The sequence below is a fragment of the Rattus norvegicus genome (assembly GCF_036323735.1).
Source record: "Rattus norvegicus strain BN/NHsdMcwi chromosome Y unlocalized genomic scaffold, GRCr8 chrY_unlocalized_5, whole genome shotgun sequence".
NCBI lineage: Eukaryota > Metazoa > Chordata > Mammalia > Rodentia > Muridae > Rattus > Rattus norvegicus.
Window position 1 is genome coordinate 1018243 of NW_026947408.1, and position 25564 is coordinate 1043806.

The 25564-nt window shown below is 38.0% G+C and overlaps 1 long non-coding RNA gene across 1 annotated transcript in view; it reads left to right on the top strand.

Moving 5' to 3' along the window:
* LOC134484762 (uncharacterized) overlaps positions 1-25564 on the top strand; it is a 165801-nt gene that overhangs the window by 131913 nt on the left and 8324 nt on the right. Inside the window, exon 4 of the long non-coding RNA XR_010062522.1 lies at positions 19841-19924. This is a non-coding gene — a long non-coding RNA (uncharacterized LOC134484762). The remainder of the gene's footprint in view (positions 1-19840; positions 19925-25564) is intronic.

The window sequence follows — 25564 nt, forward strand, 5'->3', positions numbered from 1 at the left end:
GCTCCCCCCCTATCTCCCTTCCTTTCTTGGCCCTGAACTACGGCGGCCAAGATTCGACTCAATTTTTTGTTTTTTTTTTTTTTTTATCTCTCTCTTATTAAAAATCTTTTCAGCTTCTTTAAGTAAATCTTGTAATGTATAGCCCTGTAAATTTTCTAACCTCTGTAACTTAGTCCTGATATCTGGAGCAGCCTGCCAGATGAAGGACATAGAGACACTCGTCATTTGTCCTGGGTCATCTGGGTCATAGGGAGTGTACATACGGTAGGCCTCCTTAAGTCTCTCTAGAAAGGCGGAGGGAGTTTCCCCTGCTTCCTGTAATACCTGTTTTTCCTGAGCCAAATTAGTAGGGCGTCATATAGCCCCTCGGAGACCCGCTAGAAGCAACTGGCGATAAAGGCGTGGGTGTCCCTTACCTTCAGCTGTATTAAAATCCCAGTTTGGTCCTCAGGCAGCTGGATGGGACGCCCATCATCTCCCAGAACATGCTTTCTGGCCTCTAGGAACACTCTTTGTTTTTTTTCTGAGGTTAAGAGGGCCTGTAAGAGCTGTTGGCAGTCATCCCAAGTAGGCTGATGGGTAAGTAAAACAGATTCTATTAGGTCAGTGAGTGCCACCGGATCTTTGGAGAAAGAAGGGTTGTGTTGTTTCCAATTGTAAATGTCAGCTGCTGAAAACGGCCAGTATTGGGTCTGGCCACCGGTTCCCTGTCTAAGTGGGAAAGCCTGGGAGGTTGAATCTGGCATCACCTCGCGCTTATTGCGCAATCTCCCTGCGACAGGGGTGAAACCCTTATCAGACTGTGGCCCGGCAACTGATCTGGCCGGCGGCTCTGCCTCCTCCGTTTTAGCCGGGCCTGTCAGAGAGAAGATCTATGAGAGGGGAGTTTGGGTCTGCCGGGAGGACAGGTTTCTTAAGACGTGGCCGGCAGACCGGGCGGGGCCGAGGGGACAGGCTGGGGGTTGAGGGGAGGCCAATTCGGGTCCACGAAGGGTTCCGCCCGGGGGGGGGGGTTAAGGCGAGACTCTCTCAAGTGATAATATAAGAAACCTGGTCAGGATGTCCGTGGACGACCCGATCTTTAACCTGTAAAATAATGATCTTATTAAATGTGCCATTCACTGGCCATCCCGCTCCGAAAGTGGGCCACTCGGATGTGCAGAGAGTCTGTCATTTTCTTTTTTTTTTTTTTTTAACCTCGACGGACTGGTTGTGTGCCCGGTCGTGGACGTCTTTCCAATGATCAAGAGTGAGACTTAGGGGCATTGTTAGGGACTGTCCCATGTTAGTTCTAAGGAAGATTAGAACACAGAGAAAACAAACAACACCAACAGTCAAACAAACAACAGACAGGCGTGCTGCACGGCTTTGGTACCAAACTGAAAGCAAAAAGTCAGATGGAGGTGGCAAAGGTCCGGGGCCCTCTGAAAGCCAAAAATACAGACAGAGGTGCCGTTAGTCCGGATCTTTCTCCTCTCCCAGATTGGGTCCCGAAAAGTCGGGCCCCAACACCCTTGGAACGTCTTCCAGGGCTGCGGGGCGAGAAGTCCGAGCTCTTCAGCTCCTTCTTCGTCCCGCCCAAATTCCAAACAACCTGGCTGAGCGCTCACAGAACAGACCTGGCTGAGCGCTCACAGAACCTGGCTGAGCACTCACAGAACAGACCTGGCTGAGCGCTCACAGAACAGACCTGGCTGAGCGCTCACAGAACAGACAGAATAAGACAGAACGAGACAAAATCAGACAGACAGACAGACGCCGGCCAGCTTACCTCCCAGTGGGTGGTCGGTGGTCCCTGGGTGGAGGATCTCCTTTCCCGGCCAATGCACCAAATAAAAAGTTCTCAGGGAGAACTTTCCCTCGGGATGGAGACCCTCCAACTCCAAAGACCAGACCGAGACACCACAGGATGCAATCAGCAAGAGGATTTGGTTTATTGTCGGGATACACAGGCACAGGCACCTGCGGGCGCTTCAGTCACTCGGGGGACTGGCGCACCCCACGGAACCAAGGATGGGCTTTTATAGGATTTTGGGGAGCAGAAGCAAGCATACAGAAGCAGATGCATAGTTACAGGGATATAATTGGTGGATTCTAATATGGCAAGGGTTTAGCCCGGGGGCAAGTTTCTTAGCTACCTTTCTGGAACATAATGGCTGACTCGGCCCCCCAAGAGTTTAGCCCGGGGGCAAGTTTCCTAGCTACCTTCTTGAAACATAACAACTGACTCGGCACCCCCACCAGGGTGTGGGACCTCTCCCGGGGCTTTTCTTCATTGTCAGGTGTTCAACCGAAGTCGTCCTGTTGCCAGGCCTTCAACCAAACATATCTTGCTTGGCAGCCGCTGTGTACTCATTGTTCTAACCTTTCCCTGAACCAGTCATCTTAAGTACAGCCTTGTAAAATGGCGTTACTGCTGTTAAGCTGGGGTCTTTCAAGACAACTCTTTACCAAATGACTGATAGCCTCGAGAGGACATACAGAAATTAAAAACATTCTAAAATTCAGTGAAAATGAAGGAGTAGCATACAGAAACTCATGAGAAACAATGAGAGAATTGCAAAGAGGAGAGTTCACTTCAAAAAGGTCCTTTCCAGTCCAATCAGAGAGATCACGTACCAGCAACTTAAAAACACAGGGGAAACATCTAGAAGAAAAAAAAAAAAAAGAAAAAGGGAGGGAGACAGAAGGAAGTTATCAAACTCAAGGCTGGAATCAGTAAATTAGAAAAAAGGAACACAATAATATTATCAAGGATCCCAAGAGTTGATAAAATTAACAAGTTAGCTAATCTAATTCAAACATGGAGGGACACTATCCTAACTAACAAAATAGAGAAATGAAGGGAAACATAACGAGGAACAATGAGATAACTCAAAGAATCCTTAGGTTTACTACAAAAGCATATATTCCTTAACATTAAAAAATCAGAACAAAATAGTCAATTTCAAATTTAAATCAAGGTAAACAACTTAAATGGAGGTAAAGCCCCTAAGGAAATAGAATCATTAAAAGTCTCCCAACTAAAAAAGGGGGTGTAGAGTATGGCAGATTGGAACACATGTGGGAATCCTCCATCTCTAAGGCAAAGGATAGGGAGCAATTGAAGAGGAGCATGTGAGAGTGGGAATGGGATGAGAGGACTTGGAAAAGGCTGTAGTCCAGATGCAAAGGGAAGAGATGAAGGGAATTAAAACAAAGAAATTACTGGCCACATGACCTAACTCTCCCGCAGTTTTCCTTACTGTGTTGCAGTCTTCCTTTCCCTAACTTATGTTCCTTGTCTCACACACCTGTGGGCCCCTCAAACATGGGCACAGAGCTGTCACACAGAAGAGCCTGGAGAAATATTTGTTGATTGTCTGCTGAGAAGAGGGCAAGCTGTAGAACACACCTCCTCTCATATTTTGATTTTCGCCAACTAGCAACCTTCTAGGACACTTATGGAAGGTGATTTCGACCAATTGTGGATGACAGAAATTTTCTTCAGTCCTTTAAGGGGAGAAAATGCAAAGTTGGGAGTAGGTGAGAAAGCCTTCTGAATCCTAAGTGAAAGCTTTGTGTGGAGTTCCTCTACTTGCTTTCTGGTAACTCAGGGAAGAAACAGGCAAGAGTGCTTTCCTGGCGTACTAGGATATTGTAATCTAGTTTGTATGCAACAGGGCCACCATGGGAAAGGATGGTTAGGAAGGCAAGAAATAACCAAAGAGCCTTGTAAGAGTCCATTGTCTTGGAAGTATGTCTGACTAATGCATACTACACATCACCATTTAGAGCTCCTTCTTATGTCACAGTGGGAGCCTGTCTGTATATGACAATTGCGGCACCCTGACTGTACAGAGGATCTCTGAGACATACAATTCTTTATACACTAATCCTGATCTCTATAAGGTGTCTGGGGAGTGACCTTGGAGCACTGAGACAATAGGAAGACATAGCGCAAAACACACACACACACACACACACACACACACACACCACCACCACCAACACCACCACCACCACCACCACCACCACCATCAACAAGAAAAACAAAAACAAACAAACAAAAAACAGCAAAGAGGTAATTTGTTGTAGAAAGAAAATTAATCCCAATCTAGTGTTTTTACCCTGTCTTTGTCCATTTTATTCCCTGTTAAAAGACACACACACAACACACACACACTCACACACACACACACACAACAAACATACCTACACAATTTTATTTAGATAAGCTATTATGAGGAATGGAACTGGCCAGATATTTACACTTTATCTCATTAAAATCTATTGTCTATCTATAATTCCACACTATTAGTATGTTTTCTCTGGCCTTCTCTTAAGTCCAATTAACCAGATGGTATGTCCATGCTTTTTTGAAACATCAACCATTACATGTTCCTCCTCTTTCACTCTGTTTTCTCTTCTGGGTCTAATATGCCTTCCTCCCCCACCCTGACAGTAAATTCAGCCTCAAGTCTTCCAATGATCCCTTTTGGCTTCTTCAAACATCCCACATACCTGTGTGTGTGCATGGGCATATGCATTTGCCTGTGAGTTTGTGTGTGTGTATGTGTGTGTGTGTGTGTGTGTGTGTGTGTGTGTGTGTGTGTGTGTGTGTGTGTGGGTGTGTGCATGCACACATTCACATGGTTAAAACACAAACAAACTTTGAACATAAAAAGAGAACTCATAACTCATTTGAAACAGCGCTCTTAGATGAGTTTATCAATCATCAAAAAAAAGTATTTCTGTTCTCAACTGGTGGCTTTTTACATACATGTTGGGAATTCAAACTCAGGTCCTCATATTTGCATGACAATGAAATCACAAAATATGACATCAGCCGAACAAATTACATTTGAATTTTGTAAGCTTCTTAGGTTTAGTCTACATGTTAGTTATAAATTCAGATACTATTTGTTTAAATACAAGTTGTATGGTTGTGTAGAAATTTTTAAGAGTCCTCAGATGCCTGATAGTGTTGGTTCATGCCTTTAATTCCAGTACCTGATAATGGGTGGGTGTAACTGTGAACTAAATGCCAGCCTGGTCTATGTAGTGAGTACCATGATACCCAGGGCAATACAAATAAAACACTGTTTAAAAAAACAAAACAAACACAAAGACAGACAAACAGACAAAAGTGGCCCTTTGTCTGGAGCAATCTAGGAAAGGCTCAGGCTAACAGGTGACCCTCCTTGATTTCTCTGACCATTTGCGTGGACTAAGATGCATGAGCTAGAGTTCCAAAGGGTCAAGAGACTTCATCTGGGGATTGCTTCTTGCACCTAATTTGCCTTTCCTCTCAGACTTACAAGCACAAGAATTGCTGTGCATTGCCCTGTCCCCCAACAGTCCCCACTGAGTATCTGTCCTGCAGATCAACATAAAGATAAGCTTTCATATAATAATGTTGGTTAGATGAATTAATGATTTTATAGACTTCCTCATTTGCTTCAGATAATCTTAGAAATTAGGATTAAAGATATGATTTTAGTTGTTTGCTAGAAAGATGTAATAAAGCAAAACTAAAGGATAGAATGAGACCATTCCACTTAATAGTAAATAAAGGCTATATAATGATAAATACAAAAGTATTTCATTATTACCATAAAAAGAGAAATAAGTTGGGGACGAATTTGTATTCAAGGTAAATATTCAGGACCACGGCTTAAGTCACTGTGCATGAAGTTTAGGCAATGCCATAGGACACTGTTTCTTTCAAATTATAAAGAACATATAGAATGAAACAACCCTTTGAACAACATCCTTCTATAACTCCCATGATTTGTAATATTTTATATCTGAGGTAATTTTTAAGATCATTTGTTTAAGGAGACAAAAAAATGCCATTGAAAAGAAATAAGTTTGGTGCTTTGGGGGACTCTTTCTCTACCCTATCAATCCTTGCATCGATCCATCGATCCACCCAAATGTATTGGTAGGTCCTCTACGTTTAATATCCACATACATGGAGGTATATTTGTATGCATTTAAGTATGCAGAACACCTGTGGATGAATCAGCTGTTGGACTGAATGACTATATATAAAATGTACACCAGTCTAAGCACATTATCCTATGTAAAGTATTTAACAATAACCTTTGGAACATTTTACCTAGATGGAATTCTTTTTTGCATAGAGAGAATATTGTCTAAAATCTATGAAAAGGTAAAAGCACTAAACAAAAGGTTGTGCAGCTTTTTTTTTTTTTGGTTCATCTGATATATATATATATATATATATATATATATATATATATATATATATATATATATATCAGTAGAAGTGATGTCTTTCTTTCCCTTTTATATGAGGTTCAATAACAGTTAAGGAGCTCCCCAATCAGGGAGAGGCTCCTGGCTGACTTGCCAGAGAAAGCAGGAATAAATATTTTTCCTGAATTCCTTCTGCTAAATACCATGTGGTAATCAACACATATTAACACTTGTTTAAGAACAAGTAATGAAGAGCTAAGGTTTAGCACAGAACAGTAGGACAAAACGGAAATAGTTAATAAAGTGTCAAATTTGATGAACAAGTGATTCCCATATTTATTTATAGTCATTTGGATCTGATCACAATCTATGGATCTGGGAATCAACTTCTTTGTTCTGGGTGAAGGTCCCCACAATGACTCTTCATTGCTCTGGAATGCCATCTTGTATTTACATGCTTTTGTGCTAATTTAACAATAATCCAGAATCATCCAACCTAGCTGTCAAACAACACATTATCTGATGTTTCCAAACCAAGTAATTGCTAGTCCCTACTGGCCATGGCATATCACGGTGTTGAAAATCCATTGTAGCCCTCAGCAATGCTTCTTCAAAACTTGTCAGCAGCTGCTGTACTAATCCACACATCCTTTGATACATAAACTTTCTCCTGTGAGAAAGAATAACCTATACAGCAGGCATCGTGTACTCTGTTGTATACGGTGTTATTCTTTCAGCCGACACATTTCACTGTGTACTTATTATATATCGCAAACACTATTGGGAAACATCTGCCTATCCAAAAATCTCAAATGAAACCAGGATGAACTTTAAAAACTTTAAAAACGATTTTTCATGATCAGACCTTTAGTTCAGGCTTTGAAACATAACAATACACATTGATTTTCCTTATGGAAGAATAAATTCCTGAAAAGAGTAGGGAGAGATTGCTGTCATCTCTGTAGAATATTAACATCAGTATCCCATTTATGTGATGTGGAGAGGCTTCAATACTGTACTGTGTAAATAATATGATGTTTTTGGTGTAGTCTGTCTAAATAACAGTGTGACATCCATATAGATTACTGACCCAGCACATACGGAGGCCGGAGGATTCAGTCAGCTTGCTAAAGCCACTAATAGAGGAATGTTGCTCACCAACTCCTTGTTGTTGTACACCTTATTGGACTACTTGCCAGTGGGTGTCAAGGTTCAGAACAACTTTGTCATATATATATGACAGGAAACAAATTGGGGAAAGGTCTACACCAATCCTACACCTGACAGAGGGCTATTACCTAATACATACAAAGAACTCAAGAAGTAATGCTTCAGAGAGACAAATAACCCTATTAAAATTGTGGTCCAAACTAAACAAAGATTTCTCAACTGAGGAATATCAAATATTTGAGAAGCATCTAAAGAAATGTGCATCATTTTTAGTCATCTAGGAAATGTCAATGAAAACAACCCTGAGATTCCACCTCACACATGTAAGATAGGCTGAAATAAAAACTCAGGAGATAGCAGATGTTGATAAGGATGTCAAAAATGGGAAATGCTCCTTCTTTGTTGGTGGGATTACAAACTGGTTCAAACACTCTAGAAATCAGTCTGAGATTCCTCAGAAAATTAGAAATTGCACGACCTGAGGACCCAGATATATTTCTTCTTGGCATATAACCAAAAGATGCTCCAATATACAAAAAAGAGACAACCTCAACTATGGTCATAGCAGCCTTATTTATAATACCCAGGACCTAGAAGGAACCCTAATGGCATTCATCAGAGGAATGAATACAGAAAATGTGGTACATCTACGCAATGGTGTACTACTAGGGTATCAAACCAATGATCTCAAAAAAGACATAGACAAATGGAATGAACTAGAAAATATCACACTGATTGAGGTAATGCAATCACAGAAAAATACACATTGTTTGAAATCACTGAAAGTGAATATTGGCATAAAAGCTCAAGTTACCCAAGATGCAGTACACAGATAACTGGAAGCTTAAGAAAAGTACACACAAAATGTACATGGTTCACTCCTTTTTAAAAGGTGGAACGATACTATCTATGAATTAATAGCAGAGACTGATGGAATCCCATTCAGATCATGCCAAACATGTGGCAGAAATATGTATGTATGTATATATATATATATATATATATATATATATATATATATATATGTACATATATATATATATCACTCACTAGAATAGATAAATTGATAAGTTTGATAAAGCTAAGAAGTGCATGCTGACAGCAACTGTATATAGATCTTCCATGTGAGACACAGCTAGAGCACATCAAATACAGAAGTGCATTCTAGTGGCACATCAATGAGCTGAAAACGGACAGTAAGGGGGGTTATATAAGAGGAGGGGGACCAGATAGAGATCTTCTGGGCAAGAAATTGGGAAAGGAAATAAGATTTGACATGTAAATATAAAAATATCGAATAAAACAGGAATAAAATTTGCTTAAAATTAAAAAATGTAAGAAATAAGAGAAAAGAAAGCTGCCAGGTAATCACAGCTATTAACTCAGAAATCAAAAGATCATTGTCAGGGAATGGTAGTCAGTGTAATACTAGTGGAAAGACTGAGATAAGGAAATCTCAACTAGAATCATTCTCTCTCTGAGATATCAATGTCAGACACAAACTGCACTATAGGAATCCAAAGAATGGAAGAGTTAACTGTGAGGGGAGGACACAATACTTGTCTTTCTCTTCATCTTTAGGACCTTTTTCTTCTTGACAAAAAGAATAAAGGCCATGAGCTCTCAGGAAAACAACTGTGCCCTGCTGAACACTTGGAATTTGGAATAAAGAAATTAATGATATAAAATCTCTAACTTCCAGGAACCAAAAGAACATGGAAGTCCATATGTTTCTGAAAGACTCCAAGCTCATTATTCCCATATGTGGAAGGGTCAGATCAAGGCTATCTCTTCAGAGATCCCACTCAACCCCTACTAAAGTCTCTGTGAGCTATCCCAAGTATCATATATTTCTTCCTTTTTTTGTTACACCAAGTCAGAAGGCCAACTTTCTTCTCCCCATCACTGATATCATCATCCTCTTTATTCTCCCTCCCAAATGGCTGTTTACGTTGAATTAGAGACCAATTAGTTTAACCTAAAGGTACTGAAGGAATATATGAGAGGCAGTTGCAGCCACGACAATACTTGAGACATCACAGAAGAAGCTAAGGGCCTCCAGGCTCCAAGAGATATTTGAAGCAGGGTCTAATGATGATTTCACTGAGAACTGCCATGGCCTAATAGATAAACAGTTTTCCTTACATTGATTAGATTTGGAGTGCCCTCTCCAGGTATGTCTCCTGTGACACAGTGCAAACCTTTACGTACTCCATCTCTCTAAAGCTAGAGAAATCTCTTTGCTTCATTAGTGGTTACATGCTCTGAATGGAGAAATGTACTCAGGGTTTGGCATGGATAGAAATGATTTAGGAATATGGAGTGGAGAAGAATCTTCTATATAATAATTAATTGCCATGTTCATTCCTGTGATATATAGTTCAATTTTCTAGGTTTTCTCTGTTTCCTAAAGGCCAGTATTCTCCGTACAGATATTTAATTGAATAAATATTGTATTTCACTTTCTTATTGTATATTCCTTGATAGGGGACTTTATAAATATTCCTTAATTATGTACTCAAAAATATTTTGGTTTACAATTTCATTTTTTGGAATGATTTTGGCAACAAAGGGGGGCCCAGCTATAGAGTAACTATAACAGTGTAAATATTGTGGACCTACTTCAAATGATAAACTCTCAAATCCTTATTTAATCCAAAATAGTTTGTTGCATATATATATATATATATATAATGTGTGTGTGTGTGTGTGTGTGTGTGTGTGCGTGTGTGTGTGTGTGTGCGTGTGTGTGTGTGTGTGTGCCAAAAGTCTAGCAGATTCTGAATGGCCATTTCTTCAGTCTCTTAAGAAGAATGCCTCCCTACCCCTCTTATGGATATTTTATTTACCCTTAAGGAAGGCGTGAATCATGTGCATTTTTTCCTCCTTCTTGAGTTTCATGTGGTCTGTGCCTTGTATCATAGCTAATTACAACATTTAGGCTGATATTAAATAATCAATGATTATATACTTTGTTTGTTTTTCTGTGATTGGGTAACCTCACTCAGGATGATATTTTGTAGGTCCATCCATTTGCCTATGAATTTCATGCACTCATTGTTTTTGATAGCTGCGTACTAGTCCATTGTGTGAATATAGGCCATTTTCTGTATACATTCTTCTGGTGAAGTACATCTGGGCTCTTTCCAGCTTCTGGATATTATGAATAAGGCTGCTATGAACATAGTGTAACATGTGTCCTTGTTGTATGTTGGAGCATCTTTTGGGTATATGCCCAGGTAAGGTATAGCTGTGTCTTCAGCAAGTGCAATTTTGGAGGAAACTCAGGACTAATTTACAGAGAGGTTTTACCAGTTTGCAATCCCAACAACAATGGAGTAGTGTTCCTCTTTCTCCATATACTTGACAGCATATGGTGTAACCTGAATTTTGACATTAGTCATTCTGACTGATGTGAGGAGGTATCTCACAGTTGTTTTTATTTGCATTTCAGTGATGACTAAGTATGTTATACATAACACAAAGCGTTCTAAGAAATGATATTCTCCTAACTGGTGGTCTAGATATATCTCTGTGCCAAGTGATCCATTTCTCTCTCCTTCAAAGTTAAAGGCCAAGAACATCAATGAAATCCTCACAAAATCAGATATGCAGAAGCCAATAGAAGGGACAGTGTCAGAAAGTGCCTAGAACATATTTGCACAGGAGAAAATTTTAAGAACAGAACACCAAAGGTTCAGACTCTAAGAGCACCAATCAATTTACGAAATCCCATCATTGTGAAAACTTTCTTTAAAGTCAAGTACACTGACAATAGGAAAACAGCAACCTACACATTTGGAAAAGAGTTTTATGAACCATACATCTGAGAGAGGGCCAAAACCAAAAATATAGAAAGAACTCAGAAATGTAAACTCCCAGACAATCAAGCAACACAACTTTTAAACTGGATTACAGAGCTAACAAAGAATTCTCAACTGAGGTAGCTCAGTAAGTGAAAAAAATATCGAGAAATGTTTAACATCCTTAGTTCACAAAAAGGCAAATCAAAATGAACACAAGAGTCTTTGTTAAAACAATCAGGATGGCTAAAACAAAACATTAATGCAGTAGCATAGTGGGCTAGAATGTAGAGAAAGTTTAACACTCCTACAATGCTCGTGGGATTTGTAGCTGGATAGTCACTTTGGATGTCTAAGTGGCGGTTCAGAGAAAATTGCACATAGCTTTACTTGAAAACCCAGCTTTACCACTCACTTCAACAAATAGACTCAATCTTGATCCACACATAACACGGACATGTGATTGAAGATATTCACAGCAGTCTTACTTATAATATTTGAATGCTGGAAACAATCATGGTATACCTCATCTCCACTCAGGAATAAATACAGAAAATATGCTATATTTAAACAATGGAACATTATTCAGGTATTAAAAATGAGGACACCAAGAACTTTGTAGACAAAGGATGAACTGGAAAATAGTGAAGTAACAGAGATCGAAAAGGACCAAACATAAGATGCACTCAATGACAAGCAGATCTTAGCCCTGCTAACAGAATACCCGCTATACAAATCCTTTATAACATGAAGGGTAACATGTTAGAAGGCCAAATTGTGGATGCCTGCAATCCACTTAGGAGGGAGAATAAATAAAACATGGAAGGCAGAGGAGTGCAGGAAGAGAGAGTAGCTAGAGGTGGAAAATGATGGACAAAGTGGTGGGAGTTGCAACAATTAAAAGAGACAGTGGAGAAATTCAGAGGAAGCGTGGAGTAAATAAAAATAAGCATCAGTTGTTGGTGGTGAACTTGGGTATCCCCAGGAAAATCCCTGATGCCAGGGATGTAAGTATATCCCAGAAACTTACTGTGATGGTGGTAGTTTAAATACCGAGCAGGAAAATAGATAGAACAACTAGAGACTGCCTCCTATAGCTCGACATGCCCACCTGTGAAGGGATGGTGCTGCCCACACAGCTCACAATTTTTATCTATAAATGTCAAATCTAAAAAATCTAAATACAAAAATTAGCAGAGACTGTAGGAAAGGCAATGCAGATACCACCCAACCAGAAGATCAATTTCATCCACAGACTCCAAATCCTCAGACTATTCCTGATTTCAAGATGTGCTTGCATTAAGACCCTAATACGTCTCCCCTCTGAGGGGCTCTGCCATCTCCTGACTGTGACCGATGAAGAAAAACCTAAGCATTTGACAACACCTGACAGCCACAAAAGAAGAGTTAGGGGAATGAATTATGGATCTGGAGTGGATTGGAACCCAATATGAAGAACAAAAGTATCCATTAAGTTTTCTCTTTAGATGTTCAGGAAATTTTCCATCTCCTAGAGTATGCTTTGTCCAGTCCAAGACTTCTGCTACATAGATATCAGAGCATATGTGGAATACAACTGCCTCATCTGCCATATCTGGGAAGGGAGGCAATTGGTCCTGTGGAGACTTCATATCCCAGAGAAGGGGGATGTGGTCATGTAGATGGGGTAGCACAATATTAGAAAAATGAGGATCAGAATAGCTTAGGGGTTTCAAGAAAGGAAGACCAATTTGGGAAATGACATTGGAAATGTAAATAAAAAATAGATTATTTTACACATATAATGTATATAATATAATACATTTATGTTTACAACAGAGATATTCACATCTGTCTCATTAAGGAATATATATTTCATTATCTATACTATAGGTTTATTGAAAGTTGAAATCCATAATTTTTGTGAGTTTCTTATTATTGAAAATTCACATAGATATACCCAATCAATGTTTTATTTTCTGTCCTTATGGCTATAAATCTTTAGTTACCTCGACAAAAAAAAAATAAAAAAAATATTTTTTATTTCTGTTTCATTAGGTTTCCATTCAATGCCTCAAATGTCTCCTAATTTAACTGTACATCTCTATATTCCCTCCATTGTCATCCTCTTCCCTCTTTCTTCAAATGTGACATTCCCGTTCCTGACAGTGTTCCTCTGCAATCCATAAGTACATTTGTAAATGCCAAAGTGAGGACAGTCTGGACCACATCCCTTGACATTTACAATAAAGTAATCATAGCAATACAGTGTGGAGACTTAACATTCAGATTAAAGTGTAAATGTATCCCATTTTTCTTTTTTGATCTGGATTATCTCATCTATGATGACTCTCACAAAATACATTCATTGTCCTGAAAATTACATGCTTTCCCATTCCAATCTGTTAAAAGCAACACATTTTCTTTATGCATTCATTTGTTAAGGAACAACTTGAACATTACCAAATATTCAAGGGTTTCTATACTAGGATGAATCAACATTTGGATATATTTTCCTCGAGTTATTTCCATTTCTGCATTCCTGTAGAAACATCATATTGATTTCCAAAGTTGCTGTACAAGTTTGCATCCCCACCAGGAGAATAGGAATGTTCCACTCCCTCCACAACACAAGAAACAAAAGTTGACTCATGTGTTATAAAACTAAATTTTCAGAAAGGGAGGAAAAAAAATCTCAGAATAATTTTGATTTGCATTTCAGTAATGTATAAGGATGATAAATATTTCACTTTCGATTCTTAGTCACTTGAATTTCTTCACTTTTGAATATTTTGTTTGGATATGTAGCCCAATATAATTATGTTTTCTTGATATATAGTGTTTTGGTTTTTATAATATGATTTATAGAAGCCCGTTGTTGAACATGTACATGGAAATAAAGCTTACTATTTTTGAAAAAAACCACTTTAAACTTATTAAGATAAAATTACAAAATGCACTCATTAAACTCACAGAATTGGCAGATCTGTTGTAACCAACAGAAACCATAACGTAGCTTCATTAAATATCCCTATATAATAAAACATTTTCTATATACATAATATTGAGGAATATAGTTTATATATTTTACTCTTTGAGAATTTCCACCAATGAATTTTGATATTTTTCCATTTATTTTACACATATCACTCTATTTCTTTGAATCCTACCTGTGTATATGTTCTTCATTAAAATAGTGTTTAATAACTCTATGATAAACCCTTACTAATATTTTTTCAACCCTCCAACAGAAGACACTAACTGTCCATAGTATGTTAGGTAGTTATAGCAGCTTTCAGGTCTTTTCACTGGATTCTTGACTGTTGACTGGCTTGAAGCTGTGTAGGAAGCCACAGCTGCTATGTGACATGAGGGCAGCACTTCTTGTATCCAGAAGACGCTTCATGTCTGATCCCATCCACAATTTGGGCACCTACACTCTCTTTGCACCTTGTTTCAGGATGGCTTTTTAGCCTTGGGGAAGGGGTATAACATGTGTATCCAACTCATTATGGCTGAAATCAATAAAATGTAGACAACTATATAATGAAAGAAAGGAAGAGGTCACTCTTGGAAGGTATTAACAAGATCGTCATACCCTCTGACCATGTTAGGTAATGAAAGGTTTGAATTAGTAAAATGAAAGAGAATATAGGAAACATGGAGAAAACTCAGACTATTTATATTTACAGTCCCAAATCTAGAATATTTTTAAAGCATTCGTGATTTACTGTGGGAAGCGAGTTTAGCGGAAATCCCAAGATGGTGCTTGGGACTGCTACCCTGTCTCCCGACCAGCACGTGAAATTAAGCCACGCCCCATCATGAGAGCTGCACCGGTGCACCATGACGATTGATCAGGCCATGTGACATGGACCTATGAATGGAGGTTATGCAGACTGGACGGTTGAGGTGGTTGAGGGCACATATAAGGGAGTGGGCTCGGGGGCTGGATGGAGACATTGTTCTGGCTTGCAGAAAAAGGGTTCCTGAATAAACTGCTTTGGGAAGAACATCATTGTGTCACACCTTTCCTGCTGGTCAGGGTTGGAAGCGACAGGAAAAAAGAGTTACAGAAGACTGGCAGAAAGAGAGGAAGTTATCACACACTAATTTGCACCTATACACACATATTCTCAATAAAATACTTGTGAACAGATTCAAGACAACATTAAAAAATAATCTTCAACCAGGTAAGCTTTCTCCAATTCCCAGACTTACAAGTTTGATTAGTCTTGGGGAAGCTATAAGTATGGAGGATATAGTTCAACATAGTAAAGGCAAGGTACAAGAAGCCCACCACAAGCATCGTGCTAAAGAGAGAAAAATTCAAAGCAGTTCTACTACAAACAGGAAGAAGACAAGTATATACACTGGTTTCATACCTATATATTACAGTATTTGTAATTTTAGCTAGAACAATATGACAACTGAAGAAGATCCAGGAATACAAAAGAAAAAATGAAGAAATCAAATTGGTCTCATTTGCAGATGTCATGATACCATTTTAAAAACTCTAAAAATGTGTCAGTCTCTTAAGACTGAAAAATATGGTCATAAAAGTAGAATATCATACGAACACACATAATTCCTGAGCCTTCATTTATGCCAATCCAAACCATACTGTGAGAAAATATAGGTAAAATTCCCCTCACAATAATCTGAAAATATAAAATAAAATATTGTGGATAAAATATTTAAAATGCAAAGAGCACTATGAATTACCTAGAAGTGATCCTGAATAGAGACAATTGTTCTCTGAAAGATTAAGTTTCTTAAAGCTGAAAATACATTCATAAAATAGTAGAATTCAAAGTGAACACAGAAAACACGTTATCTTTCCTGTTTTCCAATTTCAAACCATAGGAGGGAAATCAAGGAAATATTCCACTTGAAACACTCTTAAAGTATATAACAAAATACCGTAGATTAGCATAGTTTTAAAGCATAATATTAGTTAGAAGACATATGAAGTAACCATGATCCATCCAGAATATATATAAGAACGTTCCAGCTGATGTTCTGAAGAACCTTAAAGACTTGAATAAATCAAATCTTTTATAGTTTTAAGGATAAGTAGATAATATAATAATGTCAATTTTTGATTAATTAAAAAGTTAATGCAATAAATATTGATTAGAAAATTTTACTACAATAAATCACCTACTTTTACGAAACTCAAGAATTTGACTATAATTATTCTGCTATGGGACAGAGGACAACTTTAAAATACAAAGTGCTAACATGTCTAGGGTGATAATTTTAAAGAGAAATAAAGAGGGAGGAAAAATATCATGAGATTAAAAAAAGTAAGAGTTACATACATATGATGTTGTTGGCAGAGTAAATATTTCAAAAGATTGGAGCGTCCAGGATTGATTTATTGTTTTAAAAGTGAGGTTACATACCAGCAGGAGGATGGACTATCGGATCAGATCTCAAGAAAATGCCAAATGTTCTAGTTAGTACTACTATGTTTTAGTAAATATAAAATGCCAATGTGGGAAATTGAAGGTTTTATTCACAACACAAGTTCCAGTTCATAATCAATGGAATCCAAGAAAAGAACACAAGGCAGCAGCATGAAATGAAAGAGGAACTCTGCTTATTAATCTGCTCAGCTACATTTTCTCTATAACCTCCTCAGCTTACTAGTTCTGGTACCATCCACAGTGGGAAAAGTCCCCATACATAAACTAGCCATCAAGAAAATGCAATACACTGATGCCTACAAGCCATTCTGATGGAGTCAGTTGCTCAATAATGCATTGTTTAGACAGCCACAATAAGCAATCACAGTAAGCCATAAAAGGAAAATAGAAAACTTAGTCAATGCAAGGTAAGAGTACCCCTTCATGAATGGAATTTGAGGTCAAAAGTGAAGTTCTATGTGAGGAAGAAATTAGAAGGAATTATGCCAGAAATCACACATTATTTAAAATAAAAGTGACAAGACAAAGCTACAAATAAAATATTGTTAAGTTTGACATTTTGAAACCTCTTCTGGAGATTGAAAAGTAGCCTCAGGAAATGGATTTTGGCTGGCAGCACCATTGAACATCGAGTATTTGGTGGAGGATTTTCCATCAGAAGCCTTAGCTTTACCACAGAGGCTAGGTACAAAATACAAATCATAGTCAGTCAACTGATTGCCATATCTTGTAATCCAAACAAAAGGAACAGTTCATTTATTCATGATTTGGTGATGACTCTAACTCATTTCAGAGTCATAGATATTGCCAGCATATAGAAAACCATAAGACCCATTGTCAAACAGCAGTATTTTCCGCATTGCCCACAGTCACCATAGTAATACCAGTGGTGAGCTCTACAGTATTATTTGTTTCTGTTTCCTGTTTTTGCAGCTTATAAACCTTGTTCCTTGGACCCAAAGAGAAGTTTCAAATAAAATAATGAACAATTTTTGCATTGAAAGCTATTGGTGGTTTGTAGTGTAGTTAAAAATGAGGACCTCAAACAATCTTCACTCGGTCTTCTTCTTTTAGGATTGGGGTTGATTCGGTTTTGCTTTTGCTTTTTGTTTCATTTTGTTTGTTTTTTTGTTTAATTATGTTTTCTTTTTCTTTTTGTTATTTGTACATACAGAGATCAAGAAGTGATCAGAAGAATTTCAAGTTCAAATTCAGATGGCTGGGAAGAACCCAGTCTTTCTACCACGTCCACATTGTTTGCTGTACTAGGGAATTTCTCTTGCCTTTAATGTTGCCCATTTCCACTTTTTGGATCCTTTTATCTTGGCATAATTAATACTATAAATATATTATAATTATTTGAATTTCAACTCTGAAATTCTATTTGCTCTATCTCCCTCCCAAAACCAGAGATATGGATTGAGTCTTGTTTGGTCACGTTTTGATTCTTAGATCGGGAATCTTCCTGCAAACACTGAAGGTCCTGTTCCAAAATTGATTCTGTATAGTTCAATAAAGATGCTCTTGGCCAATCAGTTGTGTGAATATCTAGTATTCCTGCAAACAGGCTAGTAGACACAAGGGTGAAGAAAGGATTTAAGGGTGGAGTAATAGCTACCAGTCATGTGAGATCTAGTATGGAGTGGCCATTGGTGTAGCAGGCAGGATGTTAGAAACACAGTAAGATGAGGGCATATTGGGGTGCTGAGCTATGACCAATGAAACTGAGCAATTGAGCTAGGGCTCATTTAGAGGTGTTGAGGAGGGAGTAAAAAGGACAGCTTGCTATTTGTTAGAGGCTTAAAAAACTTGACAATAGAGCTAAAGCACATCAAAAGTTCCTCAGCGTATGTGGCTTTCAAGTGCATTCTAAGGGAACCTGATCAGCTCTGGTAGCTTGGTCTTCCTGGAGCTTACACTGAGGCAATAGGAAAAACCTTCTGCAGAGTCTTATGAGAGCAATCCATGACCACAATGAGCGTGTCCAAATTGACCTTGACCATGAGAGTTAGAGCTGACCCACATGTATCTTTTGATTATAACCATTTCTTCTATGTGATCTTTTAGTGTTCTATTTGCTAAAAACTATTAGTGAAGAGGGTAAAATGATTCTAAAGGCTATTCTTGTTTGTCAACTATTCATCTGAGATTATTTAATCCCCAATGATAGAGGGAATATGTGAAGAATTTCTTAATAATATAAGGTCAATGTCAAATGTGCTTCTTATATGGATCTTTGGAGTAGGATGTTGCATCTTTACCCTAGAATTTTATCAAGATCTATTCTTTATATTTATTTTTTCAGGCATCTGCAGATACATCCCTTTGAAAAATGAATCCTTCTCACTAGAGACCATAGAGAGAACCTGCATTTCAATGATAATTAAATGTCATTTCAAGACATCAAATCAAAATATCAAAGTGAGAATGGAATAAATTTATTAGGACAGTGTTTTGCGAACAACTTCTTTCACAAACAGCCTTGGAAGGAGAGTTCTGAAATTTTGCATTTTATATTTGACTTTGCTCGTACTCTGACACAATCAACTCAGAGCTGTTTGGGACTTTATGGGCAATTAAACACGACAAACAGAGCTGAATGCATCATATACTCTGTCGTCTGTGTTAATATGGCTACAGTGAAGAACAACCATGCTAAAGCTATTCATCTGTTTTTCAAACAACATCCTCATACAAGTGTGGACTTCTGTGGGTTATTGTATGAATAGGTTAAAACACTGGCTGAGAGTTGCCAAGGCAGATGTGGGATGGTACATGCTTGGGGCATGAAAGGCCTGTGTGTAGATCATAAACAACTTCATAATATTCATTGCTTTAATAATTACTAGGAAGTGGACTTCTGTAAAATGACTTCAGAAGACCAGCATGGTAGGCAAACAGTAACTGATTCCCTGGAGATTTAAATGATCTGGCTTGTGAAACATGGACTTAGAAGTAGAGACATGTCAGAACATGAAGACTGGAAAATCAAACCTCTGTTGCCTCTTAAGTTTCCCTACCCCATGGTTTGAGGCAAACAGCAACAGATTTTTTTTGCACTGAGGAATAGAATAAAAGCCAATTTGTTCTAAATCCCTGTCCTATGAAAATACTGAAGTCATCTGTGACGCACTTCAACTCTCAGCATGGTTGAATGTCTGCTGTCAGCATGGGCTTTTACAGCCATCCCTTTTATAACTGCAGAGCTCCAAACTGCTTCAGCAACATCATTATATTCTCTTTCTGTTGCAGGGAGATTAGATCACTGTGACTACCTATGCAGTCTTTCTCTACCTTTAAAGATCCAAGGAACTATTCTCACTCCAGTGACCTGTTGTAAGTAATCTTGAATCGCATTGTTGTTGTTAGTAGATCTAATCTCTTCGAATCCCAGAAGACCATGTGTCCAAAAAAGTTGATTGAGGAAGTCTTGGGTGTTTCTGTAGTAGGGGCAGGTGTGATTGATGAACAGGAATGCCTTCCCAGACTAGATCTTGCAGTTCACATACACCTGAGCCATTCTGACAGCGTGCAGCTTCCCAGAAATGAATGTTCAGTTGAAGATACTGGTCTGTTTGAGAATTGAAATCCCAGTCTATTCTTAACTATGCCTTTTATTTGAATCCCCATAGAAAACATGGAAGAATGAAGCTTTTACTTTTTCATGTTTGCACTCACAATGCTACCAAACCCTCACATACATTAGAACCTGCATACTGAAAATTTATCCATATACTTATGACCAGATGAGACACCAAGCCTTTTGGACTAATAATCTAATGGGTTCTAGGAGTTTACAAATAGTCAGCCATTGTTAAATTATGTGGTCCGTAGTCTGTGATCATTTTGAACAATCAGATTCCTCTATACAGAGAGATTCATCCTTTACTATCTGTTGGGAACACCAACTACTACACCAGGTATCTAGAGAAGACCTTTTATGGCAGTTTGTCTCTAGTAAGAGTTTCAGCTAAGTTACAAATTTCCAATGGACACATTCCCATAGTCTGACTTTCAAAGGATGCTTTGATACAGCCCTTCTTATTTTCTATAGTTCTTGGCAACAGAATTAAAATATCAATTGTAATCTATCAATGAAATGCACCCTAATTTATTTGCATTAGTGCATCAGAGAGAAGGATTATAGGATGAACAAGAATTGAAAAACAAGATGTCCTTCCTTCTTAGGACCAAGACCAGGAAATCTGAACTACATAGAAATCTGAGACAAGTTGTCTGAAGTTTGTTCTTTCCTTCAATCATGGATCTCCTAGTGAAGGAGCTCAGGTCTCATGAGTTGGCAAAAAATAACTTTATTGCTGAGCCAGGTCAACTGCTGAATACCTCTTTCATGGACCTGAAGAAACTCTGTATTCATCCTGCTATAATGTGTATATATCTATGTATCATTCATAGAATGGACACTTTACTGTTTGTTTGAAAGCAACAGTTTGTCCCTGAAGAGACACTAATTTCTTCTTTCGCACATTATTTCACAGGCTGATGGTGGGTCTCATAAGTTTATTCTGGAAGTTGCTTTACAATAATCATTCTCTGATCTGGAAGAGACCCTTTTTAATGTTATGAGATCTGTTAGAACCATATCAACCATCATTTTCCATTCCCAGTTTAGTACTGAATCATTCTAAACTAAAGGTCTGTGGTCTCTGATAAAGGCAGCATCTCCCCAGACTAGTATTAATATTGCTCTTGGCACTGCATTTATGATACATCAATGTGATTTCCTTACCATTTTCATCCCCAGGAGAGTTTTTTAATTCTTCATTTCATCTGATGGGTCTAATCTACATCGTCACCCAGGATGATATTTGAGAGTTTTGCTAAAAAATTTTAAAAAAAGAAAGAAAGAAAAGAAAGGAAAAATGCAAGCTTATTTCACCAATTGACTCAGAAAACTTAAGTGTTAGTCAGTGGAAATACTAGTGGAAAGATTGAGATGATGAAGTTTCAACTAGAAGGACTGCTCTCTCCCAGATATTAGTGTAAGAAACAAACTGCACTATTGGTATTCAAAGCATGGAGGAGTTTGCTCTGAGCAGAGGACACAATACTTTTCTCTCCCTTATTATTTAGGACCTTTTTATATTTTACGAAAAGAATTAATGCCATGAGCTCTCAGGAAAACATCTGTGACCATCCAAATACTTGGCTTTTGGAGTAAGGAAATGAATGATATAAAATCTCTGACTTCCAGCGGCATAAGAACTGCGAAGTCCAGATGTTTCAGAGAGGCTCACAGCTCTTGATTCCCATATGTGTAAGGCTAAGATTCAATCTATCTCTTCAGTGATCCTCCTCAACCCCTACCAAGGATTCACTGAGATTTCCCAAGGACCACATATTTCTTCCTTTTTTTGACACCAAGTCAGAAGACCAGCTTCCTTCTCCCCATCACTGATCTCTTCATCCTCTTTCTTCTCACTCCCCAATGGCTCGTTTTTCTGAATTACAGGCCAGTTAGTAAACTCTAGAGGTCCTGAAGGAATATTTGAAAGGGAGTTGCAGTCACAACAACACTTGTGACATCACAGAAAAAGCCTACCTGCTAAATAGCTTCCTTACATGAACCAGATACAAGGGTGCCCTTTCCTGGTATGTCTCTTGTTTCACAATGGAAACCTTTACGAACTCCATCTCTCTAAATCTACAAACTTATCTTTGCTTCATTAGTGGTTACATGCTCTAAATGGTGAAATTTGGTCAGGGACCTGGCATGGGTAGAAAAGATTTAGGAACATGGAGTGTAGGAGATTCTTCTAGATAATATTTTATTCCTAGGTACATTACTGTGAAATACAGTTCAAATTCTAGGATTTCTCTGTATCACAAAGGCCAGTATTTTCCCTACAGACCTTTAGTTTTAATGAATACTGTATTTCACTTCTTACTGTATATTCCTTGATAGGTGATTTTATAAATGTTCCTGAATGTGTACTCAAACATTCTAATTTCTAACTCATTTTTTGCAATGATTTCTCAACAAAGGCGCACAGCAATAGACTGAGTATAACAGTGTAAATATGGTGTAGCGACATCAAACGATAAACTCCAAAATTATATTTTATCCAAAATTTCCAGATATCAGTTAAAAAAGGACCATATGGAGCATAGAATTTTCTTTTCTAGTCACTTTTGATATCATCTGCAAAAATATCTACATTCTAGTGTCTCAGGCCCAGATTTAATGGTTTAGGATGTTTTACCATGTTTCTTTCTTAAGGCCAAGCAGAAGGTAGAGGAGGATGATCACAAAGAAGAATGGCTTCTGGACCAGTGAAACCTCAACTTCAATAGGTTCATAAGAACAGGAGAGAGTCTACTTGGCAATGCCATTTGTGGATTCTACCTTCTTGACCTATTTGCGCAGAATCCATGTTAAAATTCCACCTAACTTCATAATTGTAGGAGTCACCAAAAGTATATATAACAGCCACCAAATTAAATAAGATTGATGAAGCTAAGAAGTGCATTGTACCAGGACCTGGATGTAGATATTTCCTGAGAGACATAGCTAGAGAATGTCAATTACAGAAGTGAATGCTAGTGGCAAACCAGTGAACTGAAAACGGACCTCTTGTTGGTAGATTTTGAGAAAGGATTACAAGAGTTGAAGGTGCTTTCAACACCATAACAACAACGGTACCAATGAACCAGAACTTCCTGGTACTAGACCAATATTAAAAGACTTTACATGGACAGACCAATTTCTCTAAATGGATATGTGGCAGATGATGATCTTAATGGACACCAATGGAAGGAGAAGCCCTTGATCCAAGCCAGAATTGTCTTATAGTTCAAGGGATTGTCAAGGGGCAGAAAGTGTCATTAAAGAAGGGATAGTGAATAGGTAGGGATTTTATAAGAAGGAAAATTAGAAAGAAAATAATATTTTACAGGTAAATAGAGAAACATCTAGTTTAAAAAAAAGCAATTAAATTTGCTAAAAAATAAATAAACTCAAGATATAAAAGATAAGAAAACAGTCATCTAATCAAACCCATTGACTCGAAAATCTAAAGTGGTATTCAGAGTAATACTAGTGGAAAGACAGAGATGATGAAGTCTCAACTAGAAGCACATCTCTCTCCCAAATATCAGAGTCAGATAAAAACTGCACTATAGGAATCCAAAGCATGGAGGTGTTTACTCTGAGCTAGGGACACAATACTTGTCTTTCCCTTCTTCCTTAGGACGTCTTTCTTTTGGACAAAAAAAAAATAAAGGCCATGAGGTCACAGCAAATCAACTGTACTGTTCCCAAAACTTGGCTTTTGGAATAAAGCAATGAATGATATAAACACTCTGACTTCCAGGAACCATAAGAACTTGGAATTACAGATGCTTCTGAGGAGCTCTCAGCTCCTGATTCCCATATGGTGAAGGCTCATATCAAGGCTATCTCTTTAGATACTCCAGTCAACAGGTATGAAGTATGCACTTAGCATTCCTAAGGATGACGTATTTTTCTCTTATTTTAATACCACGGCAGAAGGCCAGGTTCCTTCTCCCCATCATTGTTGGGCACTATGGGAGTAGAAGCCTTTTGTCCTCCCTAGCTTTGTCTCCTAGTTCAAGGGAATGTCAATTGGCAGAAAAGGGGGTTTGAAAAGAAGGAAAGGGAACAGATATGGATCTTAAGGGCAGGAATCTGGGAAAGGAAATAATATTTTAAATTTAAATATAGAAACAAGTTAAAAAAAACAATAAAATTTGCTAAAGAGTAAATATAATGAAAGATAAGAAAGAAAACTGACAATTAATCACATATATTGACTCGGAAATCCAAAGTGGTATTCAGAGTAAAACTAGTGGAAAGACTGAAATGATGAAGTCTCAAACAGAAGCACTTCTCTCTCCCAGATATCAGTGTCAGACACAAATGGCAGCATAGGTATCCAAAGCATGGTGGAGTTTACTCTGAGAAGAGGACACAATACTTGTCAATCCTATCTTCCTTAGGACACTTTCTTTTTTACAAAAAGAATAAAGGCTGTGAGATCTCAGGAAAACAACTGTGCCCTTCCCAAAACTTGGCTTTTGAAATAAAGAAATAAATGATATAAATTCTCTGACTTCCAAGAACTATAATAACAGGGAAGTCCAGATGTTTTTGGGAGGCTCCCAGCTTCTGTTACCCTTATATTGAAGGCTCAGATCAAGGCTGTCTCTTCAGCCATCCCATTCAATCTGTACCAATGACTCACTGAGCTTTCCCAAGGACCATGTATTTCTTCCTTTTTTTATATCAAGAAAGAAGGCCAGCATCCTTCTCCCCATCTCTGATCTCTTCATCCTCTTTGCGTTCACTCCAAAATGGCTGTTTACTCTGAATTAGAATTCAATTAGTAAACACTAGAGGTACTGAAGTGATATCTGATAGGGAGTTTCAGTCACAACAATACTTGTGACATCACAGAAGCTAGGGCTTTCCAGGTTACAAGAGATGTTTCAGGGAGGGCCTAATGATTATGTCATTGAGAAGTTCAATGGTATACCTGCTAAACAGCTTTCCTTACATAGACCAGATTCGAGGGTGCCCATTCCATGTATGTCTCCTGTGACACAGTGGAAACCTTTACATACTCCATCTCTCTTAAGCTAGAGATTTCTCTTTGATTTTTTAAGCAGTTACATGCTTGGGATGGAAAAAGTTAATAAGGGCCTTGGCATGGGTAGAAAAGTTTAAGGAACATCTAGTGTAGGAGGCTCTTCTAGATAATATTTTTATTCCCAGGTTCATTCCAGTGACATAGAGTTCAATTTTCTTGGTTATCTATGTATCACAAAGGCCAGTAATTTCCCTACAGTCCTGTAATTAAATGAATATTGTATTTTACTTTCTTATTGTACTTTCATTGACAGGGCATTTCATAAATATTCCTGAAAGTGTACTCAAATATATTGATTTCCAATTCCATTTTCGACAATGATTTGGCAACAAACTGAGCCTAGCTA